This window comes from Aotus nancymaae, unplaced genomic scaffold, assembly GCF_030222135.1.
Source record: "Aotus nancymaae isolate 86718 unplaced genomic scaffold, 86718_ANA_hifiasm-v0.15.2.pri h1tg000057l, whole genome shotgun sequence".
In the NCBI taxonomy this organism is placed as follows: Eukaryota; Metazoa; Chordata; class Mammalia; order Primates; family Aotidae; genus Aotus; species Aotus nancymaae.
This window is the reverse complement of record NW_026988471.1, coordinates 7,319,427-7,342,484: the sequence shown is the minus strand read 5'-3', so window position 1 is coordinate 7,342,484 and position 23,058 is coordinate 7,319,427. Positions and strand designations below refer to the sequence as shown.

The 23,058-nt window shown below is 39.1% G+C and overlaps 1 long non-coding RNA gene across 1 annotated transcript in view; it reads left to right on the top strand.

The window, feature by feature from the left end:
* LOC135269650 (uncharacterized) overlaps positions 1-23,058 on the top strand; it is a 162,863-nt gene that overhangs the window by 729 nt on the left and 139,076 nt on the right. The gene's annotated exons all lie outside the window — the stretch shown is intronic.

The window sequence follows — 23,058 nt, the reverse complement described above, 5'->3', positions numbered from 1 at the left end:
ATAATTATAATGAAGGCAGATGTTTGTGAGATACTGGCTCATGAAACTTGTTCAGAATCTACAAAGGAGAAACGCTGTGAGCGTGTGTTTACTGGTGGGCCAAGGCTGAGATCAAGGAGTGTTTGCCTCCGTACTTATTTTAGAGTCTTCTTGTTTCCTCTCCACCTTTGCCTTGCTAGGCCTCTGTAATTTGGAAAAGATATGGCTTACCTCATCTCATTACTGAGTTGTAGGGAAAATTGATCCATAGAAGAGACTGAGACAAGGCTCTGTATATATCGGACACTAAGCTGAGTTTTCGGGGAGGAAGCAGAGTTGATGGCCATTGTTGCCTCGTTTCTATAACCTGGGTCATGTTTGAATGACTTGGGATTTGGAGTGAAAGATTTTGGTATGGTTAAGAGGGTGTTTCTCCAAGTGATTAAAATTTCCTTTCTCTAAATGCAAATTTTCTATAAGACACACACAAGAAAGGCCTAATGTGTAGAAAGGAGAAGGTTAAAAAAATGCTGATGTAACAGCTTCCCCCCGCCGACCTCGCCCCCCATTCTGGAAAGTGGATAGATATACTGATAAATGACTCTGGTAAACACAGGATAACATTGTAGTTCATATGAGGTTTTAAAATGAAAAACATTTGATCAAAGCATTATTTTCATTCTGGTAGTCAGTTGTTTGATTTAAATCTTTTTGAATCAAATTAAATTCTTTCTGAATTCCTTTGTAAATGGCTATGGTTTTAAAGTCACTGTATTTATTTGTCCAAGCTTTCTGAGTTATTATTGTGTTGGGGCCTTTTTAGCACTTGAAAATTTTAGTACTGAATTTTTAAGATTCTAATAACTGAATAAATTGAAAAAGCATGTTAATCTCCCTAAGATAATCCGCCTATGGGCACATTCTTTGTGGTCACACTTTCAGGCTATCTACGGCTAGGTGTTGGTATTTCAGAATTTGTGTAGGGAGATTAGCAGGCATTAATAACTATGACTTTCAAATTTAAATAAACGTGTCATGTCTACTTCACGTATTGAAATATATGTGTCCCTGAGATACTGAATATGAATTGTACCTTTAAAAGTCCAATTAATTACATTTTAGCTATTAGGTAAGATTTGGAGTCTTACAGGGGACCATGAATTCTTTCATAAAGTGACTAATTGTCTTCATTTCTGTCTACATCTTTATATGCAATTAATTAGATATAATATATATCTGTATAAATCTATGTATTTATATATCTCATATATATTTTCACCCTGTATGTCTGTGTGTGTGTGTGTGTATATATATATATTATATTTATCTTGTATCTTTATGTTTCTCACACTTGAGCACACATCATCCCCCAAAATTATTTTGCCACATGTACTGGCAATCGGAAATCAGTGATTATGAATGTAAATATCTATTATAAAAATAGCATTCCTCAATTATCTACCATCTTAAGGGAATAGTCTCAATAAGTGAATTTGTTATATATGTATGTATTCCTTCAAATCCCTCTGCTTTCAAAATTGTCAATGTTTGAGTGGAAACAGTTCTCTTGTGGCCTGCTGGGAGCTGCGAGTGTCCTACATCTATCAGGTGCTACTTAGCAGGAGACTCACGGTGAGATAGCAGCCAGAAATTGCTGTCAGAATTTTGCTGGAACAGCAAAAGATGGTAAAAACAGTTATGCACTGGGCTGGATGCAGTGGCTCATGCCTGTAATTCCAGCACTTTGAAAGGCTGAGGCGGGTGCATCACCTGAAGTCGGGAGTTCGAGACCAGCCTGATCAACATGGTGAAACCCTGTCTCTACTACAGGTGTATGCCCGTAATACCAGTTACTCCGAAGGCTGAGGCAGGAGAACTGCTTAAACACAGGAGGTGGAGGTTGCAGTGAGCTGAGATTGTGCCACTGCATTCTGGCCTGGGCATCACATTGAGACTTTCTTCTCAAACAAACAAACAAACAAACAAGAATTATTAAGTGCCCGCTCTATGCCAAGCTCTAGTTCAAGTGCTTTCCATATATAATATATACACAAGTGGGTTACTATTCCTGGTGTTCACTGGAGGAATTGAGACTGGGAGATACTAAGCATTGTCTAGGTTTGCAATGATAATGCTGTGGGGCGCATTCCTGCACGTAATAAACTTAGCTTCTCTATCTGATTAACAATGTTTTTTTTTGAATTCTAAGTCTTCATAAAGATTCTTGATGTGTACTTCCAGATTTGCCTCATGAAGGAAAATATAGGGTGCTCTTTTTAATGTATTCTTGCTAGCACTGGAAGCTGCCATCCACAGATCCTTAGTGCACGGATGGGTAAAACATGCTTTCTTATTTTACCGATCGGTGAGGTTCAACCTGATTTCAGATGTGTTAATCACTTGTATTAGTTCTGTGAATTTTCTGTTTAGTCATTTTCATATTTTAAAAGGATTTTGAGTCTTTCTGGATTTCACTCTTGAACAGGTGGTCTTTATCTATGAAGACACTTTACCTTATATCATGCTTACTATGAATGTTGCCAGTTTTTTGCCTTATTTTTTGCTATATAACGTGGCTATTATATTATGTTTCAACATTCAAACTTAACAATATTTTTTCTTTTATTTTTTGTTGTTTAAATGTTTAGAAAGTCCTTTTCTGTAAGGATTGAGTAAAGATTCACACATACTTTCTTTTGTGTTTTATTTAAAAAATATTTAACTATCCAGTACATATAGAACTTATCTTTGGTGTAAAGTGTAAGGTAAAGTTCTAACTTTAGTTAACATTGAAATGTTTTAAACACTAGTCACACTGAATCATCTTTACCTTTTGGTTTGCGGTGTATTCTGTGTTGAAAATATCATGTACATTTCCATGAGTGGTGTGGAGGGGTATGTGTCTTCTATAACTCTTTTCTATTAACTTATCTGTCAATTCTTCTCACAAAAATACCAACTGTCCTTTTCCTTAATTTTGTTTTAAAACAAGTTTTACTACTTAGGTAACCTTCTCTGCATTATTCTCCTAAGAAGATTTAAGGATAGGGCCAGGCACAGTGGCTCACCCACGTAATCTCAGGGCTTTGGGAGGCTGAGGGAGATTAGCTTGAGGCCACGAGTTTGTGACCAGCTTGAGCAACACAGCACGACACCAGCTCTTGAAAAATAAAAGTAAAAGAAATTAGCCAAGAGGGGGTTGTATGCTCCTTTAGTCCTAGCTACTCGGGAGGCTGAGGCAGGAAGATCACTTGAGCCCAGAAGATCAAGGCTGCAGTGAGCTATGATTGTGCCACTGCGCTCCAGCCTGGGCAACACTGTAAGACCCTGTTGCTAAACAACAAGAATATTTAAAAGCTTTATTATTTAAATATATTCCTCATCATGAATTTAGAATTAGTTTGTACAGATACAGAAATTGTCAGTTGGAATTTGATTAGAATTTAGATAATAATTAAGTAGAAAAATAAGTTTACTGACATTTTCAGTGAAATCTTGCTGAAGTGAACTAATTTGTAAGAGAGCTGGTGGCAGCTTGGGGAAATTGAATATAGTTTGTGTTAATTAATGACAAATGGCTGTCTCAGAAGAAAAATGGTGACTTCACCACCCATCCACTCTCCCTTCGGGCTTGATGCATGGATTTTCTAAAAGCTGTTTCACCATGCTTGGAGGCAAAAAAAAAAAAAAAAAAAAAAAAAAAAAAAAAGAAAGAAAACAAAAATACTCTTCCTAGTTCAGGACTATTGGAAGTAGTGGAGATAATAGCTGGGCGTCTGAGTCTTTAATAAGAGTGTATATTCTCAAGCCTTCTTCCTGTGCGTCTTCTTCCTAATAATTGGTTTTGCTGTAGCCTGTTGGGGTGTTAGCTCTTCATTAATGTGGCCGTTCTGATGTTCTCTAAACCTTCGCTTTTTGGGATTGTGGAGCTTGAGTGGGTTCTGTCTAGAGGCAGAGACAAGGGTCCCCTCCCACCTCTGAACACACATTTGTCACTTGGAGTCCTCCCAAATCTCTCTAGGGTGAAGAGATTCTCCAACTCTCTGGAAGCAGGAACTTCTCACACTCTTGACAATTATTATGGTCCCCACAGGACTTTTGTTTATTTGGGTTGCATATACTGATATTGACTGTGCTAATTAAAAGAGAGGATGTGCAATTTTTTGCACGAGGATGACATGAGAATTAGTGAAATATTTTATATATATATATATATATTTTAAGAGATGTTTTTAGTTGCTGAAGAATGTACCGCTTTTACATGCTGTCAGAACAGTGAGGCCATGAGGTTCCTGCAGGCTCGGAAACTGCACTGAGAGAATGAAAATGGAAACAGCGAAAGCATGTCTTAGTATCACTATGAAAAAAGCTTTCAATCCTCGGACCCCTCGCAAAGGTCTCTGGGATCCCAAGGCCTCGAACTCGCCTTTGATAGCTGCTGCCCTGGAGGAGCCTGGCCACTTTTGCCTCCAGTTTCTCTCTGTCTGGGTATTTAAAATCAATCTAAGGGATGAAGAGTGGGAAGGTGCTTTTTCATCTCTTTCTCTTTTCTCTGTTTAAAAATAAAAGCTCTTGTGCTTGTCAAGCAACACAAAGAGAGGTTTGGTGTGTTGGGAGCAAGAGAAGGGCCCTGGGCATGCGGGCACCACCCTCTCACCCGCAGCAGGCCCCACACAACGCTGGCCTGAAGGAAACTCAGCCTGGTGGGGCTTAAGCCTAAGCGGGTGCCAGGAGAGCCACCCAGATGTCACTGCAGAAGGGAGCCAGGAAAGGATGGGAGCAGGGAGAAGGAAGCCCTGAGCTGGTCTCAGAAAGTGCTCAGGGAAAGTCTTCTGGAAGTGGCCACACTTCAACTTAGTTCTGGAGATGTGGTGAGCATTTTCTAGGAAACATGCCTGTTTGCAAAGGGGGAAGGGCCATCAGGAGCCTCGGGACACACAAAGAACGTGAAGAGAATGAAACATTGTGAGACCTCAGATGTTCATTATGGTGAGAGGCTAGAGTGCAGGCAGGGAGTGAGAGAGCAGGGAGGGATAGGCAAAGAAGCCAGATTCTATGTCTAGCAAGCTCACTGGGCCAGGAGCACGTGCTCCTGCGGATGGGAGCACAGGCAGCCAGTGGCCAGGACGGGTCGGTGCTGTGTGCCAGCCTCTCATTTTTGAATATTTGGATTGGGTTCTCCCCCCCAGATTGGTCATAAGCTTTCTTGAAGAATAACACTGAGTCTTTGAACGTCTATAAATGCCTGGGAACAGTGTTGAGTAGGTCACGGGTTGATAGATAGGGCTCCGTCAGGTTCAACGTATTTTGTGTTCCTGGGTTCACTTGCTAGGGCTGCAAAATACCTGGACAGGGTGACTGAAACAACGGAAACATGTTGGCCCAGTTTTGGAGGCCAGGAATTCGAGATCATGGCATGGGCAGGGTGGGGCAGGTGGTGGCTGAGGGTCTGCTCCAGGCCTCTCTGTGGCTTGTCTTCTCCCAGGGTCTTCCTGGCATTTTCTCTCTGCATATCCACATTTCTCCTCCTCCTCCTCCTCCTCCTCCTCATTTTTCTTTCTTTTCTTTTTCTATTTCTTGAGACAAAGTGTTGCTTTGTACCCCATGCTGGAGTGCAGTGCCACAGTCTTGGCTCACTGCAACCTCCACCTCCCAGGTCCCGGTTCAAGCAATTCTCCTGCTTCAGCCTCCCAACTAGCTGGGATTACAGAAACGTGCCACCACGTCCAGCTAATTTTTGTATCTTTAGTAGAGATGGTGTTTTACCATGTTGGCCGGGCTGGTTCTGAACTCCAGATCTTGTGATCTGCCTGCCTCGGCCTCCCAAGGTGCTGGGATTACAGGCGTGAGCCACCGAGCCCAGCCATTTCTTCTTCTTATAGGGACACTAGTTATATTGAATTAGGGCCCACCCTAATGACCTCATCTTACCTTAATTACCTCTTTAAGGACTCTCTCTCCTCATATGATCGTGTTCTAAGGTAAGGGGAGTTAGGTCTTTACCATAGGAAGTTTGGGGTGTGGGGCGGAGGTCCGGCAGCTCAGCACAACATTGCCCTACCAGTTTGCTGCCATTGTTGACAGAGATTCAATTTAATTTTTATAAGCTTGCGAGTCTTGATTTTAAAGGCTTCGGTTGGGTGGCTTTTTTCTATTCTCATTCAACATGGCTTTTTGACTTGAGTGTGTGCTTGTTACTACAATTCTCTTGTTTTCAAGTAACAGGGTCCAGTTGAACCCTAGTTCTGGAGTTGCCTTACATATCCTCCTCATTTGCAAAGAAGTGAGTTCAATGCAATTCACTCTGGTTTTTATTTATGGACAGAATGTGGCCTTATCAGTTTAGTTGTGAGAAAAACACCAGAGCCAATGTGGTATGGCAGATAGACTGCAGGGTCTAGGGTGAGAGTCTTGGGTTGACATGGGGCTTGCACTGTTTCTTACTGGGATGTCTCCAGGCTGATCTTACTTCTGTGGGTCTCAGTTTTCTCATTTGCAATATGTGGATATTTGTGGAGTACTTGAAAAATTAACACAGATTAATATCAGTGACTGTAAGTTAAAACTAAAAAAGCACTATATATTTTTTTATTGCATTTTAGGTTTTGGGGTACATGTGAAGAACATGCAAGATTGTTGCATAGGTGCATATGTGGCAGTGTGATTTCCTGCCTTCCTCCCCTACACCTGTATGTGGCATTTCTCCCCATGTTATCTCTCCCCAACTCCCCACCCCCCACTGTCCCTTCCCTATTTCCCCCCAACAGACCCCAGTGTGTAGTGCTCCCCTCCCTGTGTCCATGTGTTCTCATTGTTCAACGCCCACCTATGAGTGAGAACATGCGGTGTTTGATTTTGTGTTCTTCTGTCAGTTTGCTGAGAATGATGGTTTCCAGGTTCAACCATGTCCCTACAAAGGACATGAACTCATTGTTTTTGATGGCTGCATACTATTCCATGGTGTATATGTGCCACATTTTCCCTGTCCAGTCTATCATCGATGGGCATTTGGGTTGGTTCCAGGTCTTTGCTATTGTAAACAGTGCTGCAATGAAAATTCATGTGCATGTGTCCTTATAGTAGAACGATTTATAATCCTTTGGATATATACCCAGTAATGGGACCACTGGGTCAAATGGAATTTCTATTTCTAGGTCCTTGAGGAATCGCCATACTGTCTTCCACAATGGTTGAACTAAGATATACTCCCACCAACAGTGTAAAAGTGTTCCTATTTCTCCACATCCTCTCCAGCATCTGTTGTGTTGAGAAAACTGGCTAGCCATATGCAGAAAGCAGAAACTGGACCCCTTCCTGACACCTTACACTAAAATTAACTCCAGATGGATTAAAGACTTAAACGTAAGACCTAACACCATAAAAACCCTAGAAGAAAATCTAGGCAAAACCATTCAGGACATAGGCATAGGCAAGGACTTCCTGACCAAAACACCAAAAGCATTGGCAACAAAAGCCAAAATAGACAAATGGGACCTAATCAAACTTCACAGCTTCTGCACGGCAAAAGAAACAGTCATTAGAGTGAATCGGCAACCAACAGGATGGGAAAAAATTTTTGCAGCTTACCCATCTGACAAAGGGCTGATATCCAGAATTTACAAAGAACTAAAACAGATTTACAAGAAAAAAACAAACAAGCCCATTCAAAAGTAGGCAAAGGATATGAACAGATACTTTACAAAAGAAGACATACATGAGGCCAACAAACATATGAAAAAATGCTCATCATCACTGGTCATTAGAGAAATGCAAATCAAAACTACATTGAGATACCATCTCACACCAGTTAGAATGGTGATCATTAAAAAGTCTGGAGCACTATACATTTTTAAGTCATTATAATTATTACCATTATTTTATCTGAATGAATCCTTTCATATATTTCTTTTTGTTTTGTTGTTTTTTCTTTTAGCGACAGGGTCTCACTCTATTGCTCAGGCTGGAGTGCCGTGGTATGATCATAGCTCACTGCAGCCTCGAACTCCTGGGCTCCAGCCATCCTCCTGCCCCAACCTTCCTAGTAGCTGGGGCTTAGGTGCACGCCACTCTGCCTGGCTATTTTTAATATTTTTTTGTAGAGATGAGATCTCACTGTGTTGGACAGGCTGGCCTCAAACTCCTGGCCTTAAGCAATACTTCTGTGACTGAATTGCAGATGATGGGCTCAGGTTGTTCTTCCAGGCCCTTGGTCCCTCACTCACCCAAGAATAGGGGAGAGGACCCCACCAGGCACATTGAGCTTGTTCAAGTAAATATCAGACTCCAAAGAGTTCTGCAGAAAGTGATTTACTTAGGCAGAGAAAGAAAAAAAGAAATAGATGGAGTGAGTGAGTGAGCTCCCATGCTGTTGTGGGAGGGGATCCAGAGATAGAGTCTGCACAGATGAGAAAGAAGGGGACTTTTAACCTGGGAGTTATTCCCACCCCATTTAAGTTTTTTATCCTATGAAAGGAGTTTCTTTTAACTTCTGCTGGAGTGAATGGTCTTTGATTTCTGACATCTGATTTATTGTTTGGCCCACAGTCCTCCCATAGCTTTTCATGGGATTTTCTAAACAAAGGAGGCCTACCTGGGCAGTCTATCTTCCCAAGCACGTGAAGGTTAAACAGAGACCTCTAAGCTCCCAGATGGAGACATGAAAGAAGGCAGGTCAGGTATGTCGCTAGGAAGTTCTTGCCTTTGAAACCACGCCCCTTGAGGATCCGGGAAGAGAAGTTAATTACATTCCCTCACTTCCACCTCAGCCTCTCAAAATACTGGGATTATAGGTGTGAACCAGTACACCTAGCTCAAATGTTTGTTTTAACAGAAGCAGGATTATAGACACCTTAGTCTCACTAGAAACTGGCCTGGACTTTAGAGTTAAGTACCTAACCAAAGAAAAAGTTAGGATGGCATGAAAATATTGATTCCATTTCTAACTTTGCTGATATTTCTTTATGTTTTTTTGAGGGGGATGAGGAGGAGGATGTGGTGGTATCAGGGGAATGTATCCATGAAGAAATAGAAGTATTTTCAAAATAAAGGCAGAAGAGGTAAGATTAATTTCGGTCCTTCTGTTTATAGGCAAATTGAACACTCACGTTTGCTTCAGATTACTCCAAGAATTCCATGAACACATCAGCAAAAACAACTTTTAAGGCATTAACCCATAAAAATAAAGATAATAAGAGTTCTCTAAGTTCCACAGCAAGAACTTAGGAAGCTAGAAAGCAGAAAAATAGGTAGTTGCTGACTTAGCAGTAAGAAAAGTCATGTCTAAATCGTCTGTGACAAAAAGATTTTACAGCTTTACCAAAGTCTCAGGATTTGGCTAATCCAGTGCCTCCAAAAGTTGGAGTACAGAGGGAGTGGAAGCTGGAGGGGTCTCTGAAAGGCTGTCTGAGAGGTATCAAAGCCCTCATTTCCATTACCCTGAAAGATAGGGAAACTCCTCTTAACCTCAAGAAGAGACCATAATTTTATTTTCTGAAGAGATAAAGACAGAGTTTCTGAATTGACAGACATGAGTCAAATTAGATCACAAGGAGACCCCATGGAACACAGGAAATAAAGGCAATTTTATGTGCTGCATATTGAGACTGTTCCAGCCCTCCTAACCCCAGAGGGCAGGTAGACAGATCTGTAGCTTTCAGGTAGATTCAAGGATTCTTCTCTGGGAAATCTGATCAGCCCAAGAGAAGACACCTGATATGGTTTGGCTGTGTCCCCACGCAAATCTTATCCTGAATTGTAGCTCCCATAATTCCTGAGTGTTGTGGGAGGGACACAGTGGGAGATAGTTGAGTCATGATTTTCCCCTATACTGTATATATATATAGGCTTCCCTTATATACACATACTGTTCTCATGGTAGTGACTAAGTCTCACAAGATCTGATGATTTTACAAAGAGAAACCTCTCTGCTCATCTCTCATTCTCTCTTGTCTGCCACCATGTAAGACATGCCTTTCACCTGCCGTGATTGTGAGCCCCCACCCAGCCACATGGAACTGTGAGTCCATTAAGCCTTTTTTGTTCTTTTATAAATTATCCAGTATTGGGTATGTCTTTATCAGCAGTGTGAAAATGGACTAATACAACACCTAAAGCCACTGATATGAAGATATTCCTCCAAAATGATCCAATCATTTACTCCGCCAGCAAACCCACACTTGAAAATTTCCATACACAGCAAAGCTTCCAAAAATCTTTTAATGTCCCGTTCTTAAATATGAGCAGCTACAAAAGTCCACCAGTTAACTTAGGAAATCCTCTGCCATAAAAACAAGAGATAAAACAAAACAAAAAGAAAAAAAATAACTAAAAGGACACAGAGTGTATGCAGGAAGATGATAACTGAAAATACACATTACTAACATCATCAAAGAGCTTACCAAATTCTTTTTTTCTTTGTGTGATAAGAACAGAATTTTTAGAAAGAGAAAAGAAATTGAGAATATGAGATAAATTTGGGGAATTAAGTATATGATAGGAGAAATGGATAACTTATTAGCAAGACTAAAAGATAAAGTTGCAGGAATCTCTAAGATAGTGAAGCAAAAAGATAAAGAACTGAAAATTAAGAGGGGAACATAATAAATATAGACAAACATTTTAGGAAGTCTAACATTCAAAGAGAAATTGAACTCCATATGAAACAAGAAAATAAAAGAAAATAATAAATAAATAATTTGAGAAACTGTCCTAGGATTGAGGATCTTTTGTTTTTGTTTAAGTGATCACACCACTGCATGCTAGCCTGGGCAACAGAATGAGACCCTATAGCTAAAAGAAAAAAAAAAAAAAACGCAAAACAAAAACAAATATATGGAAGGATTCATTCAGATAAAACAACAGTAATAATGATAACAAACATGTCTAGTGCTTTTTCGGATTTCACTTAGAGTCACTGATATTAATGTTTTAATTTTTCGAGTACCATAAATATCATCCACATTTTGCAAACAAGAAATCTGAGAGCCATAGAAGTAGGATCGTCCTTTCCTGGAGACATCCAGGTGAGAAACTGGTGGGAGGAAAACATTTTATTGAGGATCTTGTATTTTCAAGAGTAGGGGATACAAATTATCCTGTATCTGATGGGGCCATTGTGAAATTTCAGAACTCTAGGGTTAAATATAAGATCCTAAATGCCCCCCCGCAAAAAAGTATTTTACTAAAGATAAAAATTAGTATGGCTTCAGATTTCTCTAGAGCACACTGTAAGATGAGAGTCAAGAAGAAATTCCTTCAAGTATCTGAGCAAAATTATGTCCAACTTAGAATTCTATATCCCACCAAACTACAATGTCATATCATATTTTATAAATTATATGAAGGTAGACAAAATACAGTTTCAGGCATGTAAAGTCTGAAAAACTTATTTTCTATGACTGCTTTTTCAGGAGGGTATGAGGGAATTATTTTGTCAAAATAAGTGAGAAACTTGGAATCCAGGGAACAGAGGACTCAATCCTAGAAAGAATCCTCAGCGTGACACTGCACTGGGATCTCAGGCTAACAACACAAGGCCTAAGGGACCCATTAGAAGGCTCTGAAAGAAAGGCCTTTAAGACAATGACAGAGATAAATACCTGGTGTGCGTCTGTGTATGAGAAGGGAATTTAAACAATTGGGAGACAATCTGGGAGTGAATAAATGAAAACTGCTTTTAACATAGCAGACAAACAATACAATTCTTAATTTCAGAGCTTAAAAATTGTTCAAGAATGGAAAAGTAATCATAGTGTATTATATGGCTCAGCTATGAACAGAGTTTACATGGTCATAATTAAGTAAACATTGACTATGATGTAACTATATTGGGAAGATGGAGATACAGGAAGTGATAGTTTAAATCTTCGTCTCCTGCTGTAGGACACTAATAGATACAGTCTAAAACAGAAAAGCAAAAGTTGCACTCTAAGCGACTTACAGAGAGAAATAATTGTACGTACCAACAGAGTCAGCTGACGGGGCTAAAAGTGCTTTTGAACAGTTGAAGAGAGTCGGAGATTATATTCCATAATAAGTATTACAGAATGATCTGCCCTTTTGAAAGGTGTTAGCACATATTTGATAAATACATAAAGACCAAATTAAAAACAAAAGCAAAAACGGACCCAAGCAGTGTAACTAAAAGACCATCTATCCCAGGGGGAAATGTCTGAGTCCAGGAAAGTGACCTGGGAAAAGAGCTGGGAGTCTGAGAGCCCAGTGGGAGCTGGGGAGCCTTCTGAAGTCCAGCACACGTGAAGTCACCAGCAGGGTGATGCCGAGAGGCCCAGCACGCGGCAAGGTGGCAATTACTCTGAAGGTTTTCACCTTTTCTGTGAAAGTTTGGACAATGATGAGATGGCACTACTGATGATAAAAAGAAAGCCAACAGATTATAGCACTTACTTTGTAAAAGCACATTTTTGAAAATCTTTCTAGAGCTCTGCAGTTGGGAAGGTTTAAAAAGGAAAGCTCATAGAGTATGAATGTGGGCATGCCGCCTTCAGCTACATGGGTGCTTGTCCCCGGACCCAGGCTGCTGTAGAAGAGACTAGGAGCCAGGCACTATCCTTCTCAGAGCACAGCAGGCCTGGTCCCAGGCTCTCCGCTCCTGCTGTTTCCCTGAGAGAAAGTATTTCAGACAGAGGATCTAACATCGCCCTTTATTCTCTAAAGTTAAACTGTCATATTTGGAATCTTCTTGCTGGAGCAGAGTGTATACTTAATCACACTTAACCCATGCTAGCAGATCCCTAAACATCTACCCAACTAACAACCTAGAGGAAAAATTGAAATAGTCGCAGTTGAGGGCTGGAACTCACTTGCACCAGCTCACAAGCGTGGACTGCAAAGTTTTCGGAAATTTTGTGACCCAGTTGTTATACACAGATATTAGTTAAAAATTAACTAACAAACTAATATTAACTAACATGTAAAAAGTTATATTTAAAAAGAGAATATTCGAAATTCACCACTTGCTAATTATCTGACTGCATGTTCCCCTGTCCCACAATCTAGTGGTTGCTCCTGTTTCTGTATGGTGAAAATACTACCCAGTGTGTGCCACTGTTCATTTCTTCCCAACTTGCAGTCTGTGATGACATATTTCGGGTTTTGAATCCATCACGGTCATTGTATTTACACCATGGAAACTGGCAAATACCACAAATCAGGACCTGTTTTTCTCCAAAGACCTGGCTGTTAGACATTTAGCGGCACACTACCATGTATTGGTGACATCTTCTGACAAGTTGCACAGGCCGTTTAGACTTTTTCTGTGGACATTCTTGTGGTTGGAGTAACCACAAAAAACAGAGATGTGTCCTGTCTCTCGTGTTCATGAAGGAGTTATGGTAGTCTGAAAATACCCAAGAGAAAACTTCGGGTACGCAGAACACGTTACCTAAATCTGTAAACTTTCCCTCTCCTGCCAGTTTCCACCAATGGTTAGCTACTCATGTCTTAATATTTTCTTTATCTCTGATGAATTTATCTGACATGTTTTATACTAGTTGGACCAAAGCCACTATGTGTTAGAGACTGGTTAATATCCTGAAAACTTCGGGAAGTGAATATACAGAAAAATATGAATTTCCTTTAGAATTTAATAATGTCACTACCAAACATTGTAAACTTACTGAATATTTCTTTGGTGTGGCTGACAAAGAGGTAAAAGAGCAAGTCCATAAGCTTTGGGATCACATATGGATTCAAATCTCAGCACTGACATGGTTCTTCATTTAGCTTATTTGTTGAACTCAGGAAAGTCACATAGCTCTCCTGAGCTTGTTTCATCTTTGAAATGAAGGTAATAATGGCGTCCTCGCATACCAGTGGGTAAAGGTAAATGCAGTAAGGTTTGTGAAAGAAATGAAGGCATATGTGTCATAGAAATAATTGCAATATATTAGGTATGAGTGTGAGTAAACATTCCCCCTTCTTTCATTTTTTGTTTGTTTGTCATGCTCATCAGAGAATTTTCAGATAATTCAAGTCTATTATAAAATATCTTGGTAATTTGGAACAAATTATAAAATTAAAAAATAACAGGGTTGGCTTAAATGAAACATTTTTCCAGTGCGAAAATTTATATGAATTTAAGTGAATCCTTGCATTTTATTTCCAATATATTCTACCTTAGAAACAAAGAAGTGAATAGCTTAGGGAGGGAGGATAGAAGAGTTTCACAAAACATGTACATTGACTTTAAAATCTCACTGTTTCCTTGGTTTAGATTTTGTGAACAATTTGGCATGGGGAGAGAAAGGAACCTGAAATTTTTAGCAAGGAGGATCAGTTTCAGTGGGTTTGATTTCAGTGGGGGGCCACTGGCAGCTTGGTGGGGTGGTTCACTTTCATTTTGACTTCTTCCAGGTGAACTCCCAACTCAGAGAACATTTTAGAAGGCATAAATATGTGTGAACTGAAACTAGAAAGCAGTCTCAAGAACACAATGAAAAATAATATTGAGGGTGTTTAATGAAAAAGCCATCTGGAAAAGAGTGGTGAAGTTTTCCACAGTAAAAAACAAATTATTATTATTGATTCTGAAACTACATACATCCTCAGCCCTCCAAATCTTTACTCTGATTGTAAGGACTCTAGAGTTCTTTCCAAACGCATCACACCTTTCTAAGAACTTTTGAAATCACCTACTCCAGCAGCTTCTTTTCATGCATGAGCAAACTGAGGCTGAGAATTGGAAGTGATTTCCTCTTAGGGTCCAGAGGAAAATTAGGATTACAACTAGGGGCTTCTGTTTCTTAGTCCAGGGCTCTTTCCATTGAACCATACCTCTGCACCTCAGGTAGACCTGTATGCCTTAAATTTACTGGTGTTTACTTGCCTACTTGGTTCTGGATTGAAGGAGGAATAGAAAGAAGAAAAAAGAAAGAAAGGGAAAAAAGACAGATTTCAGATGTCCCCCTCCCACCCTTTTTTTTACCCACCTCTCAAAGGCCAAAGTTGTTTACTCATATTTTAGTATTTTGTTTAAGCAATTTAAAAAAGTGTTTTTATTAAAGGTCAGGTAAATAGAATTTTAAAAATATCAGTCTCATTGTATAGGCGTCTTTTATTTCTGCACTTTGTATAGTGCTGGCTGGATCAGTACATTCAGAGGTGCTGGGCACATGTTCTAGCCTCTGGACCGTTCACTCCTTTTGAACTGACTGAGGGATGTGCATGGGTGGGAGGAGTCCTTGATGTTGACACAGGTGTTGTCTTTCTGGATCAGTATTTTTTTTGTTTTTTTAAAATCTAGAGAGTTTCTGAAAAGAAGAGGGATTTAATTCATTGTGTACCTACAGACTGTGTGTCAATATCTGTTTATCAACTGCTTACTTTGGATTTAGAGTTAATCTTTGTATTTGCATGCGTTAGCTTAGGGACCTGAGTAACTAATTGAACATGTGACATCTTTTTCAGTCATTGAGTTGATGTTGATTCTTATTGGTTTATTTGATCTAAATATATTACACATGTGGAATGTATAAAATGATACAAAAATTCATGCATACCCTCAAGAGAGGATTTAGTTTTCCAAGTACAATCTAATCATTCATTTATTTATTCATCCAATCAGTGACATTAACTGAGAGTCTACTATATGCCAGGTTCTCTTCTAGGTGTTATAGGTTGCCAGAGAGGAATAAAACATCCTTCATTCACTTCCAGCAAATCTTAGGAATGACAAGGCAGATGTACAAAGAGCTTAAGAAAAGGCAGATAATGGTAACAACTCTGGAAGAGGCATTGATGTTGCACAACCGGATCAGAGGAGAGAAAGAGCACTTCCTCTCAAAAGGCAGGACATAAGCATATGACAAAGTTAATGTTGGACACGCTGTGTTAAGTGCCAAAGCAGTGTAACAACAATAACAATAGCAAAAACAAATGGCTAATTTTAGCATTGTTTCATTGAATTGTCAGTGGGGGGAAAGGCCATTACACTTGGGAGTGAAATAAGAAATACTTGTTGTCTGTGTTTAGACTTCTCTATCAGAAAGTCTAGTCTTTTGCTAGGACAGTTGTTGGTTTTCTACTGTCTGAATCTTCCCCAGAGAAGCACAGGAGGGCCTACATGACAATACTCCAACAGTGATATCTTTTCTAATTTACATGTTAAATATTTTCTAATGCTTCTTACCAAGAGAGTTTCAAAGAAAGAGTTTAAATGCTGTGGCAGACAGGCCTTAGAGTGGCCCTATGGTCTTGCCACTTAATCTTGTCCTGTGATCAGGTTATTTTATATGGTAACAGTGATGGGATGTTACAACACAGACAAACACACATGCATGCACACACACACACACCCCATCTTTATAGCACACATAAGAAGACTTCTCTCCCTTGGAGGCTGGAACAAGGAAGCTGCCATATTGCAAGAGATAATGGTAGTGCCATGCAACGAGGAGCCACAAGATACCTCTAGAGTTGAGAGCTGCCTTAGCCAATAGCCAATAAGAAGTTGGGAATGTCAGTCCTGCAAATGCAAAAACATGAATTATTTCAACAATTCATTGTGAGGGGCTAAGCAGAGGATAGAGTAAGCCATGCCAAGACTCTTAACCCACAGAAACAGTAAGATAATAAAGGAGCTGTTTTAATCCACTGTTTTGTGGCAATTTGTTATGTAGCATAGAAAATGAATACAAATGTGAGAGCCAGATACATGAGGAATATTTCTGTGAAATCAATAAAAGCGGTTGATCCCTTCCTACCTGTAAAAAAAGAATACAAATATGACTCATTTGAAAGAAGCCCAGAGACAACTGAGAAACCAATTGATCACTCATGATTCATTATCATTCTAAAAAACTGAAGAGAAAGGAATACTTTCAAAATCATTTTAAGAGGTCAGCATTAACAATAATAATTAATTAATATTGTTAAAACATCCATACTATGCAAATTATTTTACAGACTCAATGCCATCTCTATCAAAATTCTAAGTTCATTTTTTGTAGAAATAGAAAAAAAGATCCAAAATTTGTATCAAACCACAAAAGATCCTGAACAGCCAAAAGAATCTTGAGAAGGAACAGAGATGGAGGCATCACATTACCTAATTTTAAAATATATTACAAAGCTATGCTAATAAAAACAGTATGACTGGCACAAAAAAACAGACACACCAACAGAACAGAATAGAGAGTCTAGAAATAAACCTGCACATATACAATCAATAATCTTTGACAAAGGCACCAAGAATACACAATGGGAAAATGATAGTCTCTTTAATAAATATATTGGAAAAATTACCTGAAACTATAAAACTCTTAGACAAAACACTTTGGGAAAAGACTCTCTGACATTGGTCTTGCCAATGACTTTTTAGAAATGATACCAAAAGCACAAGCAACAAAAGCAACAATAAACAATTGGGACAAATAAAACAAAATACTGCTGCATGACAAATGAAACAATCACCAAAATTAAAAGACAACTCTATGGAATGGGAGAAAATATTTGCAAACCATCTCTCTGATAAGGGGTTAATATCCAAAACACTACTCCATAGAAAAGGCCCAAACAATCCAATGAAAAAGTGGTCAAAAGACCTGAATAGATATCTCTCCAAAGAAGATATACAAATAGCCAACAGATACATGGAAAGTGTTCAACATCACTAATCATCAGGGAAATCCATGTCAAAACCACAGTGAGATATCATCTACCTCTTAGAATGCTATTATTGAGAAGACAGAAGATTATAAGTATTGGCAAGGATATGGAGAAAAGGAAATGCTTGTACGCTGTTGGTGGGGATGCAAATTGGTACAGATATTCATTAAAACAGTATGAAGACTCCATAAAAAATTAAAATAGAATTACCACGACCCATCAATCCCACTTTTGGGTCTATATCAGAAGGAAGCACAAAAATCAGTAGCTAGAAGAGGTATCTGCACTTCCATGTTTATTGTGGCATTATTCACAATAACCAAAACATGGAAATAACTGACATGTTCATTAATAAGTGAATGGATAAATACATTGTGGTATACATGTACAGTAGAATACTATGCAGCCTTATTAAAGGAATGAAAGCTTGCCCTCTGCAACAACTTAGATAAACCTTGAGGACTTTATACTAAGTAACATAAGCCAGTTACAAAAAGGACAAATAATGCATGATTATACTTGTATGAGGTATCAAAAATAAACTCACAGAAGTGAATAATGCAATCATGGTTTCCAGGGGCTGGTAGTGGTAGAAATAGATGTTGATCAAAGGGTACAAATTTTTAGTCACATGATGAACAAGTTCTGGGGATCTAATAGCCAGTATGGATGGTGATAGATGTGTCTGATATAGGTATTTATAATAAATACATAGATGTATAGGAATATATAATACATAGATGTATAGGTATATATAATACATAGATGTATAGGTATATATAATACATCTATTATATATACCTATATCAGATCATCACATTATATGCCTTTATGTATACCATCTTTATTCTTTGTTTAAATATTAATGAAAAAAAAGAATTCCGACCTCATTTTGTCTGTTGCCCAGGCTGGAGTGCAGTGGCCCGATCTTGGCTCACTGCAACCTCTACCTCCCGGGTTTAAGCTATTCTCCCACCTTAGCCTCCTGAGTAGCTGAAATTACATGTGTGAGCCACCATGCCTGGCTAATTTTTTTTTTTTTGTATTTTATTAGAGATAAGATTTTGCCATGTTGGCCAGGCTGGTCTCGAACTCCTGACCTCAAGTGATCCACCCACCTCAGCTCCTCAAAGTGCTAGGATTACAGGCGTGAGCTACCATGCCCAGTCTTAAATCTTAGGAGCATATAAAAATGAAATGATGCCTTGAATTAGGGGTGGCAGCTCTTTCTAATTGAAGGAAATAAAGACATGAAGTGTGGCAGTCTGAGGGGGAAGATGTTACAATCCTACAGCAGTTATTCTCTTATAATGTGAACATTCAAATATACATTAAATAAATTATTTTTATAAATAAGTATGATATATATTTTTAAAGTAGGAAATCATCTCAGAGAGATTATCTCTTGCATTAAAAAATATTAATAAGGAATGAGGACGAGGCTTATGTTCTTTTTAAAAACACAACAAATGGTGTTGCTCAGAAGAAACCTTAAGAATTTTTTAGTTTGCTTTAAATGCCAAATGTGTGTGTGTCCAACAATAACACATAGAAACACCTGCACAGGTGCCATGTTCCGCCTGGAGACCGCCCTCTTCTTGGGTGCTCACAGATACAGCCTGAAGCCAGCAGAGAGACTCAGGGGGCCTTGACTTTCTCATTTGATTAAGAAAAGGCACAACTGTAAAACCAAACTAATCCCACCTGCCAAACAAATTACTTGCCAGCCGTCCTTTTCCTGAAATTGGAAGCAAACACAGTGTTAATCATGGAAAGAGGTACCCTGTTGCTGAAAGGTGACTGCTGGCTTTTGTCAGCACATGGGTGCAGGTCCACTGGACTGGAAAGTGCACTAGCAAACACTCTTGGCAGAGTGTTTTGAAGAGAACAGAGAGGGTGTGATAGTGATATATTAACTGTTTGTCTTCATTTAAAAAGATAAATATATTTGTCAAGTTTTGGAAGAACTGTAGGTATATTTTCACTTGTCTGTCCCAAATATGTCAATATCAGAGTCAGTTAATATGTCCAAATGCCTTAATATATGGAAATGCAGCCTCTTCATTTATTATGCACACATCATTATCTCTAAAAATGGTAATCTCACAATTACTTTTAATTTTCATCCTTGTAGCCTCTGGGTTCTTTGGCAAAGGGAAACGATTGCTATTAAATTGCCCTTGCATTTCCCAAAACTTGACTACACTGACAGATTTTGCAATGTATATAGATCATGGTCAAAAATTGTATATCCTTTCAGGTGCTGTAGGAATTTTGACCTTTCTCATATTTCTTTCTATATCATACCCTTTCTGTCACATACCCTTTCTTTGAAGAGGGTTATTAAGCTGGCTTTAGAATCATGATCTGAAAAACAAAAGTCAGACACAGAAGAGTGACAGAGTCAATTCTAATGTAATTTGAATGTCCTTAAATGTCGATAAGAAGACAGGGAGGAATCGGGCAGTAGATAGGTCAGGGGATCTAAAGGGCTAGTGAAAAGAGGGTGTGTGCATGTGCACGTGTGTGTGTGTGTGAATGTGTGTAGGAACACACGCAGGTTTGTGCAGAATGAGGTAATGTGTGACTTGAACCTAGATAATTTGGGCTTTCCCACTTGTAGGGAGTAGATTTGGGGTCTCTGTTACCGTAACGGTTTCAGAAGGGGTCAATGTGTCTTTTTGTTGTGAGATACACTGCTACAGGTGTGTGCATATTAAAGTCCCATATTCTGGCTAGAATATGAGCCCCCTAAGAGGGGAACCTCGCTTAGCTTTGGATGGTGGCCTCAGTTTGCGTGTCATGGTGTAATCATTTTCTTAGTGAGCAAACATCTTAATCCAAAACGATGTAGAATTAAGCATAGAGATGGTAAAGAAAATTATAATAGTATTAATATTATAGCAATAAGTATAGGAATATTATTTGTATAGTTGATATTTGAATTTGTAAAAGTTTTCTTAGTTTGTCACAGTGGATCTGACATATGGGATTGAAAATGTGCAAGTGATGTTATATTTGTTGCTTTATTTCTTAAAAATAATGTTTCTTGTGAAAAAGTCCCAAACTTACTGAAAAACTTGCCAACACAGTACAATTTCTTTTTCTCCGGTGCCATTTAAGAGTAAGTAGCTAACCTAATGCCCTGTTATACATGGACACTTCAGTGTGAATTTTCTACAAACGAGCATTTTCTCCAAAACCATAGTACAGCTATCAAAACTAAAAAATTAACATTCTCACCCAGCTAGTCCTCAGACCCTATTTGTTTTTGTTAACCATCTCAACAGTGTCCAAAGGAACTGGTTCAGAATTGTGTGCTGAATTTAGTTGCCGCGCATAGCTAGTCTCTTTCTTCCTGAGTCAGTTTCTCAGTCTTTCTTTGATTTGTGTTCTTAATGCTTGAAGATTACAGGCCAGATTGTAGAAACTTACCCAATGTTGGCTAATCTGCCATTTCCTTAAGGTTAGATTCAGGTAACATATTTTTGACAGAAGAACATTTGTCTCATTGCCTTCTACAAAGTTTCAAAGTTCCCCTTTATTAATGATGTATGGTTTGATTAACACTTTATGGAGTAACATTTTTAGAATATATTGTATCTCATCACATTTTCAATTTATTGATTTATTGATATATATAATTAAGGACTTACGGTTTCCTATTTAATTCGATGGATTATAATCTGTTATGATCTTTATTTTGCTGCTTAAATTATTCCAAATGTTACTAGTGGAAAGACTTCAAGCTGGCTTCTGCGTCCATTGACATGTCCTCATCATTCTTGGAGCAGGTCCTTAAATTTTGGCATGAGATGGCCCAGACCCATCTACTTTTTTGTCTCCAGCCTGGAACTAGCCTCTTCCCCCGGTGGAATGTGGCACTTAGAAAACAAGATTTGAGCTGTGATTGTGGTATGCTACCCCAGAACTTCCCAGATGACAGGGAAAGGAAATCTATTCTGTGTATTCATGTATATACAAATATACACAGGCAAACGCGACCATAAACATGCACACCTACAGTTATTTCTCTATACATACAAGTCTATATTGTTGAAATATAGACTTGAAAAACATCTGGTAATTGAATTAATATCTCTGATTCCATCCCAACACAAAGGGTTCATGTTAGTTTCCTCTCTTTTCTATATTTGTAACCCTTACTGTTAAGGTGAGAAACCTGGTGTCCATCATCCTGAGGCTATTTGTTTGTTTCATCAACCTCCCTGTAGGAGCCAACCTCCCACCATGGCCTCAGCCTCTGTGCACACCCTCCTCAGCCTGCTTGGTCTCTGATATCTGTGAAGTCACCGTCATGTCTAATTTTATGAGTCACCTTGACTAGGCCAAGGGATACTTAGATAGCTGGTAAAATATTGGTCCTGGATGTGTCTGGGAGGGAGTTTATGGAAGAGATCAGCATTCGAATCAGTGGAGTGAGTAAGAAAGGTCCACCCTCACCAGCATGGGCAGGCATCACATCTCTGGAGGACCCCCATAGAACAGAAAGGTGGCAGAGGGGTGAGTCCCCCACCTCTGAGTTGGGAAATCTGTCTTCTTCTGCCCTCAGACATCAAAGGTCCTGGTTGTTGGGCCTTTGTACTCAAACCCTGACTCATATCCTGGGCTCCACTGGTTCTCCTTTCAGGATTGGACTGAAACTCCACCAATGGCTTTCCTAAGACTAGCTTGCAGGAGGCAGATCTTGGGATTTCTCAGCCTCCACAATCAAGTGAGTCGATTCCTCATGAGAAATCTATTTCTATTTATCTCTATCCCTTGGTGTATTTCTTTGAAGAAATCTGATTAACACAATTACCCCTCCACAGAGACCCCTTCTCATTCATTCTGGCTCCAACACTACAAACCACACTGGCTTGCTCCCATGAGGGTGTCCTCCTCACTACCACCTGCCTCCCTGAGCCCCCATGGCAGACCACCTTTGCACGGAGTCACTGTCCTAACCCTCCTGCAGGGCCCTTACATCCTGTGCTAGGACCCCTCCTGCACCCTCTCACCACACATAGATACCCTCATCACCAGCTTGGCCTCAGACCCTGCTCTGAAGCCCCTATCCCAGCTTGTCCCAGTGCAGACCCGTGCCACATTTGTGCCACCAAGTAACTTTAGTACTGAATTGTTTAGGAAGGGAAGGAAAAAGAAAAGGGATGTGTGATTCTGAAATTGAAAAAGACATGAAAATTTTACCAAGTTTGCATTTGGTGTTAGAATTATTAGTTTTTGTCAGAATTATTGAAATAATGAAATTTTCACAATCGAAATCCTATAAAAATATCTAATATTAAAATTATAAATAAATTTGAAAATGTTTAAGAAAATATAATTAGAATAGGACTAAACATTCATCAAAATCTCTCTTGAAAGTGATATAATAGAGAAGATTAGTGAGACAGATAATAAGATATTCAAGTTGAAATTAATAGCTTTAGA